The sequence below is a fragment of the Callospermophilus lateralis genome, chromosome 18 (genome assembly GCF_048772815.1).
Source record: "Callospermophilus lateralis isolate mCalLat2 chromosome 18, mCalLat2.hap1, whole genome shotgun sequence".
Taxonomy (NCBI): domain Eukaryota; kingdom Metazoa; phylum Chordata; class Mammalia; order Rodentia; family Sciuridae; genus Callospermophilus; species Callospermophilus lateralis.
Genome location: NC_135322.1, coordinates 31,139,822 through 31,153,639, shown reverse-complemented (window position 1 = coordinate 31,153,639; position 13,818 = coordinate 31,139,822).

The window sequence follows — 13,818 nt, the reverse complement described above, 5'->3', positions numbered from 1 at the left end:
ACTGGCAATAGTTCTCCGGAGCCAGGGATTCTGTTCAAGGTTACAAATCCAGAGAAGTTTGTTCCTTTGATCCCTGGTACTTTCACTAACAGCCAGACCTTCACCTTGAGATGAAACCACTGCTTCTGCCAAAGTGTGCTGCATGGCTCATTAAGGGCTCCTTTTAGCTGCCAAGACTCATCATCAAACTATCCTTGACAAATTTTAATTTTAGTAAAAGTAATTGGCCTAATATGAATCAGACTGACGGCCAGCTTTCAGAATAGCCTCTAATAGTCTGTAATATCCATACCACCTAGGGGATTCAAGATGACATCGCCAAAGATAATTATTACAGGATGTAGGAGCTAATAGTGAGGGCTAATTAAAGGTCCTGTTTCATGTATATTTCCTGCTCAAAGAAAGGAGATAGGGAGTTCCCTAGAGAACTTCTAGGCTCCTGGGAAAGGTAAGTTCCCCTAGCAATTTAGGACGACTTCAGGATTTTAACTTAATTTCAAAAAGTTTCTACTCAACACAGGGATAAGCCCCACAAACAAGAGAGGTGTAAATATCCAAACAGCATGGGAGAAACTTACAGATTAATTAAAGGAAAAGGGATAACCTGAGAATTATTATAAGTATTAAAAGCATAGCTCTGGAGTAAGACAGGCCTATAATCTTGAATCAAAACACTAGTTTTGAGACTTTAGGTAACTTACTTAACTCCTTGAAGTTGGTCCCCTAATCTGGAAAAGAGAGGAAATAATAGTTTTCTTCACAGAATTGAGGCAAGAGTTAACATAGGACAGGGGATGTAAAGCATGTAGCTCAGAGTTTGGCAAATGTAAATGAACCTATTAAAGATGTTTCTTGGTCATAGCATGTTGGCAGGTAGGCCAGGACTCAGGCTGTCAGGATTGCCCACACTACCCTCTCCTCCCCATCTCTGGTATCTACCTTGTGAGTTGAATACACGAGGAATTTTATTTCAAAACTGAGAAGCTGGGAAGATATTGTCATTGTATCGGAATAGACTGAGGATGATAAATGAGATACAGCACCTTCTGTCCCCTCCCCAGCCCCTGGACCAAGTATGAGTACCATGGCTTCAGTGGTGGGAACCCCATGGCATATAAAAGGTTTTCTGAACTGAGTCCCAAAGTCCCTCTGCTGGAGTTTGCAGACCATAGACAGCGTTATTGGTTGGAGAAAGGATCTTTTCAACTGACATAACCTAACCCCCATTGTGTCTGGTGGCTTTGGGTTATTGGAGGCAGTGCACTTTGCACAGGCATTGATGAGGGTACCTGGACACTGGCAGGCAGAGAATCAGGCCAGTGCTGCCTCTTGATGCAGCTAGACTTGGTTCATGGCTCATGAGACTACCATTAGAAATGGAGTTGATATTGAGAAGTCCCATGTTCTTGGAAGTGCCATGTTCCTCTTTCAGCAGGTGCTCAATTTAAATGTAAACTGGACCTCCATTCTTATCCACAGCTGATCACATTGGGCTTATACTTCAGACTGACCACAACATGATGAAGTATCAGAGTGAGTGAGTTTTACACCTTCAAGTGAGAAAATACTTGTGTAAGTTACACACTCAGAATCTGGTGGATAGATGTTGCTTAGCAAGTGCTATTTGTCCTTCAGGGTCATTTTTCAAGTTTTAGTGAAGGTCAAGAATATAATAAATTCAGGCATTCATTCAATGAGAATTTGAGTGCCTGCTATATAGAGACATGTGTATATATCCCCCCTATACACACACATGCACACAGACATAGACACATATATGCACATGCACAAAGGGAATTTTGCTTGAGGAGGAGGGACAATTGGGGTTATAGAGTTTAATGGAATAGACTTCATGTGTATTAGTAGGTACATGTGTATCAGAGGCAGTTTGCTAAAGCTGTACCAGAGGGACAAAGCAATTATGAGCATAAAAGAGAGTCTGGCTTGGATTTGGGGAGGAGGGGAGGCAATTGAGTTGAATCTTGAAGATCTCTGCTTCTACCAGTGGAATCTGAAGATCAACCATGCCAGTTACAGGAAAGAACAGAATTTTCAACCTGGTTTCTAGGAAGGGAGAGCAGGATGGACCACTGCAAGAGAGGAAGCTGAGGTTCACTGATGGAAGGCCTTGAATGACATCTCAGGAAGAACAGGAAGCAATGGGGCACTGTGGAGGATTTTAGAGAGACAGGTGGCATGTTGTAGGGGAATTGCACAGGGCTCCTCAACTTCATAAAAACACAGGTCTTATAAAAAGACATGTTCATTTGTCTTTGGGAAGGACTTGGACAAAATCCTCTCTGTCCCTAGAACCAATGGTGCATTGTTGTAGCCTGGTGCTTGGGATTGGGGGGTTTTCTACTTCTTTGAGGAGCAAAGTTCTCATTCCCCTATTTTATTTTACTTCAGTCATCTCCTAGTGACCTTCTGTGTGTTGTGAAAATATCACTGGGTGGGGACTGGGAGGGTTTAGCAGTTACATAAAATGGCAAAATCTGCCCATTCTGGCTTCACCTGCTCCTGACTAATGCTTTATGAGGTGTACCAGGTACAGACAGCAGGCAAAAATGTCTGGAGCACTGATTTGCTGCCTGAGAAGTCAATAAATCATGCCTGTCTCCTCTCCTCCAGCAGGAAGATTTTCTTTCAAATGAAGTGCATGACCAGTATCCAAAAGGGAGCCTCTCTATGCAGAACAACTTAATGGGAATTGGTGGCTAATCAATCAGCCAAGGATTGTCACCCCCAGTGGCCCTGTAGCCAGAATTGCACACCTACCCATTCAGAGCAATAACAGCCGCCCATTAGCATTCCTCTCCATCTTCTTCACTTGGACCAAAGCTGGCATCATAAGGCGAGTTATGAACCAATGATTTGGTTCATGAATTTTTTATTTCCTCCTTGCTCTTAACTTGGAACTGTCAAATACTCTTCCCCTTCCTCCAGGGCCCCATTTTCCTGTGACAGTTCTCCAAGATGGAGACTCAGAGACCCCCGGAGGAGGAAGCCATACCTTGAGCAATGGGATTGTTCATGATTGCCCTATGGCTGAGTGATGACCAGGAAGAATGCCTCTTGGCACAGTGCACAATGGGTTAGGGAGGGAAGGAAGAGCTCAGAAGTGGTGTCATGACCCTCTTTGTGAAGAAGCCAGCCCAGCGCTAGGTGCACATCCTCACAAACAGCCACAGATGGTCTCTTTCATGGAGCATGCCCAGAGAGTCTCCCGATGATAATTAGGTTCCTGCCTTAGCTGCTAAAGCCCATTTACCCACCATTAGTGAGGAACTGCTCTGCTTCAGTTACCTCTTCCCAGTGCCAATAAAGTGCATATGGCAGCTCTGAGCTCAGGCTCTCACACACTTTGTCTCATGGATTTGTTCCCATTTCCATCCACAGTGATTTTATGCTGGCAAAATATTTTACTTCCGATTAACCTGTAACCATTTTTAAGTCTCTTTTTGTATTGAGAAATAAGGGGAAGTTAATAAATGGGTAGGTGGGCAGTTTTGGGCAACAAATACAATCTTAGGGTAGGAACTTGAGCTAATACTTTTTAAAGCTGTATCCCTTCTCACCTGGGTATGGTGGCACATGCCTGTAAATAATTCCAGCTACTTGAGAGGCTGAGGCAAGAAGATTGCAAGTTCAAGGCCAGTCTGGTCAATGTAAACCCTATCTCCAAATTTAAAAAAATGAGAAGAGTTGGCAAACCTTGGTAGAGTGTCCCTGGGTTCAAACAAACAAAAACAATAACAAAAAAATCCAAAAAAATCATATCTCTTTACATTTATTCCCTTCTATTGGATGAAAATTAATTGTTCTTTTACTGATAATATATGTAAAAGGTAACGCTTGTGCCTTGAGGTACTATCATTGTAATGAGGACTTCCAACTGCTTGAGGGCTTTCTCTGGAGGACAGAGCTCACTCTTTTTTTGCATTCTGGAAAGTCCAATGAACAAGATAGTTCCCCTATGAATAGCCTGCAGCCCAGGTGGGAGGATTGTGTTCTAGTATGGCTCTCAGAAGTCCCCAGAGGGCTCCAGTTGCCCACAGTGGTAATTAGCTCAGTAACTAACGCTGATTTGTCACCTCCTTCCCTATCTCACTTTTCCATTCCTCTATGTCCTTCCTTGGATCACTTTTCAAACTTTTTTTTTTCTTTTTTTTAACTCATGAATCCTTGTTTCAGGATCTGTTTCTGGAGAATGAGAGAGAAAAATGCCATCAGGAGGAACAGAATTCCAGGTGGGTCTTGTTACAGTGAGAAAGCCCAGGATGGGGGATAAAATTTCTGAATTCCAGGGTAATGCTCTAGTGCAGGCATATGATAGATCTTGACAGAAAATAATTCAAAAGTTGAAATTAAGGTTCAGCAAATTATGTAAAGCTTTCCTACGATCCCTTGTGAAATTTACATTATAATGTTAGGGAAATCTTTAGTTTGAAGGTAATAGGTGTTTGACTACAGTTTCTGGTGATTCATTGAATTTGATCATTAAAATGACCAGGACAGATGAGTGATAATGGGAAGTCATATGTCTTGACAGCCTGAGCAGATTGACTGGGTATCAGACAATTGTTTAAATTTAACCATCTGTTCCTCCTTCTATAACCTAATCTTTTTTTGTGTGTGTGTGCTGGGGATTGAACAAAGGGGTATTTAACCACTGAATCACATCCTCCAGCCTTTTTTTTTTTAATTATTACATTTTTATTTTGAGACAGGCTCTTGCTAAATTGCTTAGAGCCTCACTAAATTGCTGAGACTGGCTTTGAACTTGTGATCCTCCTGCTCAGTCTCCCAAGCAGCTGGGAGTACAGGTGTACATCACTGTGTTTGAATCTGTAACCTAATCATTGAAGTGCTACTTGCACATTGACTGTAGAGAGGAAAGGAGAGGGAGAGATAAAGGACCTGCCTCAGGAGAACTTATGTTTTTCTGGGGAGCTGTTACAGTTCCTAGAACTATATATTTTATTCATACATAATAATCATTCAGAATTGTTGATTTCATGGTGACTTATTTGTACACGCACATAATATACTTTGATCAATTATATTCCTGAGTACTTCCTCTTGACACTACCCTTCTCCCTCCCCCTGATCTTTCTCTACCCTACTGGTTTCCCTTTTCTTTTCTTTAAATAATATTTTTAGTGGTACTCAGTTGTGTCACTGAGCTACATTCCCTAACCCACTCCCCCCCCACACACACCTTTTTTTTTTTGAGACAGGGTTTTTCTAATTTCCAAGGTTGCCTTCCAGGTGATCCTCCTGCCCTGATCCCTGATTGTTGGGATTACAGGTATATGCCAACATATCCAATGTCCCTTTTATTTATTTATTTATTTGGTCTAGGGGATTGAACTCAGGGGTACTTGGCCACTGAGCCACATTCCCAGCCCTATTTTGTATTTTATTTACAGACAGGGTCTCACTGAATTGCTTGGTGCCTCATCATTGCTGAGGCTGGCTTTAAACTTATGATCCTTTTGTCTTAGCCTCCCAAGCCACTGAGATTATAGTTGAGTGCCACTGTGCCCGGTCCTTTTTATTTTTGAGATGCTCTTTTTTTCTGTCCAACTTCTACATATGAAAGAAAACATGACTCTTGACTTTCCTAGTCTGGCTTATTTTGCTTACCATGATGTTATCCATTTTCACTATTGGATTTATTTTGATTACTTGGTAAGTGTTTCTACAGGGCAAAATAGCTATATGCAGAAAGGCTGAGCCAAGGGATATAAACTTTAAAAATATTAATGGGTATAGCCAAATTACTGTCCAGTGCTGCCTTTTAGTTAGCATACATTTTTCTAGACTGACATAAATTTTTTTATTATGTAATTTTTTTTAAATTTTTAATATTTATTTTTTAGGCAGACATAACATCTTTGTTTGTATGTGGTGCTGAGGATCGAACCCGGGCCACACGCATGCCAGGCGAGCGCCCTACCGCTGGAGCCACATCCTCAGCCCAATTTTTTTATTTATATATGACAGCAGAATGCATTACAATTCTTATTACATATATAGAACACATTTTTTCATATCTTTGGTTGTATACAATTCATGTCTTCATACCTGTACTTTGGATAATAATGATCATCACATTCCACCATCATTAATTACCACATGCCCCCTCCCTTCCCCTCCAAATCCTCTGCCCTATCTAGAGTTGTCTGTTCCTCCATGCTCCCTATCCCTATCCCACTGTGAATCAGCCTCCTTATATCAAAGAAAACATTTGGCATTTGTTTTTTTGGGGGGGATTGGCTAACTTTGCTTAGCATTATCTTCGCTAATTCCATCTATTTACCTGCAAATGCCATGATTTTATTCTCTTTGATTGCTGAGTAATATTCCATTGTGTATATATGCCACATTTTTTAGACTGAGATCAATTTAATAAGGATAAAACATCATCTAATATGTAAAGGATGATATTGCATTGTATTTGAATAATTTTATGCCTTTATATGTGAGTGCTGTTTACCATGATTTCATTTAATTGGCTACTTTATTTCTTCTTTCTTCTCTGAGTACATTTTCTTTTTGATTTATAAACATATTTAATATTAAGCTTTTTATGTGCTTTATGAATTACAAATAATTTACAATAATATTTATTTAACAAATATATAAGGCAGCAAAATAACAAATAATGTTTAATAATAAATGATAATACATTACTAGTAATTTTATAATAATTCTATTTTTTATTTTTTTGAGGAAACTCCATAGTTGTTTATCATAATTGTTATACTAATAAGTTACATTCTCAAAAACCAAGCATAAGAGTTCCCTTTTCTCCACATTCTTGTCAACACTTGTTATCTTTTTTTTTTCATATATTAGCCATTCTAACAGGTATGATGTGGTATCTCATGGTTTTAATATGTATTTCTCTGATGTTTAGTAACATTGAACAGTTTTTCATATACCTGTTAGATGTTTGTATATCTTCTTTGGAGCAATGTTTGTTCAGGTCCTTTGAGCATTTTTGTTTTCTTGCTATTGGGTTGACTGAGTACCTTATATATTTTAAATATTAACCTCTTACCAAATAAATGGTTTGCAAATATTCTCTGTCATTCTGTAGGTCCTCTATTTTGTTCATTTTTTTTTACTTGAATAGGCAGAAACTTTTTATTTTGATGCAGTCATATTGTCTATATTTTGCTTTTGTTACCTGTGCTTTGGAGTTCATGTCCAAAAACATCATCGGCCAAACCAATGTCTTGTGAGCTTTCCCCTTGTTTTCTCTAGTTGCTTTATTTTACAGTTTCTGGTCTGCTGTGATTTGGGTGTACCCTACACCAACAAAGTTCATGTGTTGGAAACTTACTCACTAATCTAAGTGTTGGGAGATGTGGCCTTTAAAAGGTGATTAGGCCATGAGGACTCTGTCTTCATGAATGAATTAATGGTTAATTTAGGGAATGGGTTAGTTACGAAAGTAGGGATTTTTGGCCTTATTTTTCTGTGTCTGTCTGTCTGTCTCTGTTTATCTATCTCAAACATCTTGCCATATGGTAACTTTTGTCATGTGATGGTAGGGCAAGAAGGTTCTCACCAAATGTAGCTCCTTGATTTTAGACTTCCCAGCCTTTAGAACTTGTAGCCAAATAAACTTCTATCATTTATGATTTATCCAGTCTTTAGTATTCTGTTACATCATTCAGAAAACAGACAATTTATTACATTTAAGTCTTTAAGCATTTTGAGTTTTTTTTTTAATATGGTATGAGATGAGGATTCAATCTTATTCTTTTGCATGACAATAGTAGTTGCCCCAACATGACTTATTGAAGATACTGTCCTTTCCAATATTGTGTATTCTTGAATGCTTTGTTAAAAACAGATTGTAGATGAGTGGGTTTATTTATATGTGCCTATTTTAAGGCAGTACCATGATGTTTTGATTACTCTATTTGTAGTATATTTTGAAGTATTATGATCTTTCTAGCTTTTCTCTTGTTGTTCAAAATTATTTTGATTACTTGATTTTTTTTGGTTTTGTACACATTTTACAAGGTTTTATGTTTATGTGAAAATGTCATAGAAATTTTTATAGGGATTTCATTTAATATGTAGATAGCTTTGGGTATTAAGGATTTTTAAAAAATTTATTCTTCCAATCCATGAACATGGGATATCTTTCCATTTATTTATGTCTTCGATGTCTTTCAATGCTTTGTAACTTTCAGTGTGTGAGTCTTTATTTTTTTCTTTTGGGTACCAGGATTAAACTCAGGGGTACTCAACCACTGAGCCACATCCCCAGCCCTACTTTATACTTTATTTAGAGACAGAGCCTCACTGAGTTGCTTAGTGCTTCACTTTTGCTGAGGTTGCCTTTGAACTTGCAATCCTCCTGCCTCAGCCTCCTGAGCTTCTAAGATTACAGGTGTGCACCATTCTGCCTGGCTGTATATGAGTCTTGTTTAAATTTATTCCTAAGTTTTAAATTAAATTTTTTTAAAAAAAATTTACTGTAAGTGGGATTGTTTTCTTTTTTGGATAATTTATTGTTAGTATATAGGTATGATACTTATTTTTGTGTGTTCATTTTTTAACCTGCAACCTTACTGAACTTTTTTATTAGTTTTAGTTTGGTTTTTTTTTTTTTTTTTTTTGAGTCTTTAGGGATTTTCATATAAAAAATTAAGTCATTGTCAGCAACAACATTTGGGACATTTTAACTTCTTTTCCAATTTGAATGCCTTTCCTTTTTTTCTCTTGCCTAATTGTTCTGACTAGGATTTTAAATACCAGGTTGAATACAAGTGACAAGAGCGAGTATCCTTGTCTTGTTACTGATTTTAGAGGAAGAGATTTCAGCTTTTCAATTTTCAGTGTGATGTTACCTATGAGTTTGTCATATATTGCTTTTATTATGTTGAGATATGTTCCTTCAAAGTGTGATTTGTTAACTATTTTTTGATCGTGAGAGAATTTGGGGTTTTGTCAAATGCTTTTCCTTTGTGTATTGAGATGGTCATATGATTTTTTCCTTCATTCTGTTAATGTAGTGTATCTCATTTATAGATTTGCATTTCTGTGATAAACCCCCTTTGATCATGGTGAACGATTCTTTTAATGCATTGTCAAATTTGTTGAGGAATTTTACTTCTAAATTCATTAGGACATTGGCCTGTAGTTTTCTTTTCCTGTAGTATCACTGTCTGATTTTGGTATCAGGGTAATCCTACTGTCATAAAATATTTTTGGAAGCTTTTCTTCCTCTTCAATTTCTTGATTTTGGGAAAGATTATGTGTTATTCACTTTTCTGTCACTGTGACAAAATACCAAAGATAAATCAACTTATAAGGGGTAAAGAGTAATTTTGGCTCATAGATTCAGAGGTTTCAGTCCTGGTTTGCTTGGCTCCATTGCTTTGGGCCTGTGGTGAGGCAGAACATCATGGTTAGAAGTGTGTGACAGAGCAAATTTTCTCACTTCAAGGTTGTTGGGTAGCCAAGAGAGAGAGAGGAATAGGCCAGGGTCCCAATATCCCCTTCAAGAACACACCCCAATGACTAACTTCCTTCCAGTAGGCCCCACCTGCTCAATTCCAGTGGTGTCACAAGCTGGGGACCAAGAATTTAGCATATGGACCTTTGGGAGACATATAAGACCCAAACCATAGCAGATTTTGTTATTAGTTCTTTCAATATTCAGTAGAATTCTGCAGTGAAGTCATCAGGTTTTTTTTTCTTCGACTTTTCTTTGATGAGAGCCTTTTTAAAAATTTCTGATTCACTCATTATTGATCTGTTCAGATTTTTAATTTTTTCATGATTCAATCTTGATAGGTTGATTTTTCTAGGAGTATATCTATTTATTTTAGGTATCCAATTTGTTGGCATAGAATTGTCCATAATAGACTCTTTTGATCCTTTGTATTTCTTTTGTGTCATTTATAATGTCTCTTCTTTTTCTTTTATCATTTTGTTTGTTTGAGTCAGCTCTTCTTCTTTTTCCTTAATAGCTAAAGGTTTACTGATTTTATTTTTCTTCAAAAAAAAAAAATCTTGTTTTTTCTAGTCTTTTCTGTTGTTTTTCTAGTCTCTATTCATTCATTTCTGCTCTGAGCTTTGAAAATTTCTTTCTTCTCACTTTGGGCTTAGTTTTTGTTTTCTCGGTCTTTGAAGTTTGACCTTAGTTTGTTGTTTGAGAGCATTCTTTTTTTTTTTTTTGTCACAGGCATTTATTACTATAAAATCTGCCCCTCCCCTCAACCCTGAACTGCTTTTGCAGCATCCTTTGACACATTTTCATTTGTTACAAGTTTAAATATTTTTTTCCTTTTGATTTTTTTTTGGCCCACTTGTGTGTGTTATTTCCACTTGTGTGTGAATTTTCCAATTTTACTCTTTTAGTTTCATCCTATTGTTGTCAGAAAAGATATTTGATATAATTTCAGTTTTTTAAAAATTTTATAAGACTTGTTTTGTGGCTCAACACACAATCTCTCATGAAGAATATTTTGTGTGTGCTTGAGAAGAATGTGTATTCTGTTGTAATTGAATGTAATGTTCCTTATCTGTTGGGTCCATTGTTCAAGTCCAATGTTTCCTTATTGAGTTATTATCTGGATGGTTTGCCCATTATTGAAAGTGAGGTATTATAGACCCCTATTACTTCACATTATTGCCTATTTTCAGATCTAGTAGTATTTGCTTTAAACAGTTTTTGTGTTCTGGCGTTCAGGGCATGTATATTTATAATTGTTACATACTTTTGATGAATTGATCTCTTTGTCATTACAGAATTATTTTGTATTACAGTTTTTAACTCAAAGTTCACTTAAGTCTGATTTAAATATAGCTATACCTCTTGTCTTTTGGTTTCCATTTACATGGCAATAAATTTTTTTCATCCTTATATTTTCAAGCTATGTTTTTCCATTAGGGTGAAGTGAGTCTATGGTAGGCTGCATGTAGTTGTACCTTGTGTGTGTGTGTGTGTGTGTGGTGTGCACGCATGTTTTATGCATTCAGCCACAAGTAGAGATTGTCTTTTTATTGGAGAATTTAATTCATTTATGTTCAGGCAATTATTAATAGTCAAGAACTTACTAGTGCCACTTGTTAATGTTTTTCTGGTTGTTTTATTGATCCTTTGTTCCTTTCTTGATGTCTTCCTTTGTAATTAGATTTTCTCTAGTGATATACTTTGGTCCCTTTGTTATGATCTTTTGTGTTCTACTACAGGGTTTTTTTTCTTTGTGGTTTCCATGATGATAAATACAACACCCTATAGGTATAATAGATTATTTTAAGTTGATAACAACTTAACTTTGTCACATAAAATAATTCTTCACCATGTTGTTTTTGATATCACACTTTATTATTTTTATAATATATATTCCTTAATGGGCATGGACCACTGCAAGGCTGATCTAGAGATCAAGCCTTCCAGGCAAACTGGAACCTTGGGCTGTAAGATCTAGCCTGATACCAGAATAGGCCAGAAGGCTTTGTCCACTGATCCTGGGGGTTAGGGCCATAGGGGAATGGTTAGTACTGGGTTCTATGGAGACAGGACTCAGTTTTGTGGTTTGAGTCAACATCACTTTCCTCTTTTCCCTCCAAGTGGAGTGTATTTCTCTCTATACTGTGCTGCCTGGAGTTGATAATGCAATATTGTCCTTCTTATTCTCTTCAATGTGTCTTTTTATTATTTCTGTTTAACATAGATGCTATGATCTCTCATTTCTTTCTTTCTTGGAAGTGCTGGGGATCAAACTCTGGGCCTTATGCATGCTAGGCAACCACTCTCCCACTAAGCTGTACTTCCTGGCCTCTCATCAGATGGGCTTCATAGTGTTTGATATAAATATCTTATCTCCCCTGAACTCTCCAGTATGCAGCAGAAAACCCAGCAATAAGGACATTAGCTCTCAGAGAGAACACCTGAATTCAGATGCTCAATGTGTCATTGTAAGGAACAGACATGATTATGTAAAGTGTTATGGAATATGAATCAGGATAATTACTACTAACATCATCGCTACCTCCACCGTGAATCACAATACACAGTAAGCAAAAATGTAAGTTACTGTAAGTGAACTCAGGTTTTTAGTTAAGTTCACATTTTGCCTGATACAAAACTTTATCTATTTACCTCCAGATAATTTCGTTTTCTTCTGATGAAATACAAAAATTCCAGGGCTCAAAGTCAGTGTCTTTGTCTCCTTCATCTTCTTCTTCTGGAAGGAGGATCTCAGATACACCCAGAATGAAGGTGAGAGACAGGGCTGTGTTCCTATTTGAATCTTTCTGACATCCATATCTCCTTCAGACTTAGGAGTCCTCTCCTGGCCATTTCTGAACTGGTTTTTGGTGCAGAAGACTTCTTGACACTTTGGTGAAAATGGGGGACTCTCATAGGCCCTTTGGTAGCTACACACAAAGGAGTACCACTCATTTGCTGCCAATGTCAAGTATTAATGCACTAACCTGGACCCTATATGCTTTGATCTCCCCAAACCCATCTGTGAAGTGAGCTTAGTGCTCAGTGCTTAGTGCTTAGTGCTCACTGGCTTCTTTTCCCATTTAGAAAACCCATAGGGATGTTTTTTGTTGTGACAATGACTTGGATACATTATTGACATTTAGGATGAAACACTCAGGAATACTAAACATCCTTCAGTGTCCTACACAATGAAGAATGGTCCCACCCAAATGCCTTGGTGTTCCTGATGAGATTTACTGGGGGTCTGAAAGCTGTGTGGAGACAAGAATGAAGGGAGGACAAGATGTCTTCTTTTGTGATTAGGGATGTCATGAGGATAGCTTTGGAGTTGCCCAGGTAGGAAAAGATGACACCAAGAACAGGACTGAAGCCTCAAAGATGGAGAATAGTGGGAAAGTAGGCCAACATAGTAGACATTGTCAACTGACTATGTAGTATGTTAAGGAAGATGAAACCCCCAAGTTCTCAAAACCATTTGTATGTCCTGATAGCCATTTGTAATGGTTAGTTAGTATTTAAGTTGAGCCTATTTGAAAAATACCTGATTCATATAGTCATTCAGAGATGGAGCAAAGAGGGTACAAAGAGAAAAAATGGGAAAAAATTCTGGAAAAGACTGAGTTATTTAATGACTTAGTATTCATTGAGGACATAGCTTTCTGAATATAAAAGAAAGTATCCCCTCTCTCTTTTAGGGAAGAAGCTCACCAAATAGCCACCTCTCTCCTCATCCCACCAAGGCCTCACAGCTGTAATTTGAGTGATCTCCACAATTTATTTTTTAAACCCCTAAATACTTGCCTATCACTCAGAAAATTAGCTGTCATACATAATTAGGTTAATTTGGTATAATATTCATCTGAAATGTGAACATGTTATTAATAATGAAAGCGAACATATGGAGCAGGTGTCCTTTCTCTGGGAAACAGTGGCTTAAGCCATGAGTTTCATACACAAGTCTCCTCATGTCTTTCCAGGGCGGGAGGGAGTGGGGGAGGTAGTTGGTTAAGAAAGATCTCACAGAGCCCAGATCTTGGAAGAGTCATCAGAATTTCTTATTGGGATCTTACAACCCTGAGTTCAAGTCCCCAAACCACAAAACACAATGAAAAATCTTCCAAAGAATAGTAGACAGGACTAGAATGAGGGGGAAATGAGAAGGTGATGATTAAAGGGTACAAAATTTCAGTTATACTAGGTAGTTATGTTTTGGATATCTGCAGTACAGCACAGTGCCTATAGCTAACAATAGTGTGGAATATGTTTACAACTTTCTAAAAGGGTGAATCTTATGTTAAATGTTCTCACCAACACTCCCACTACCAAAG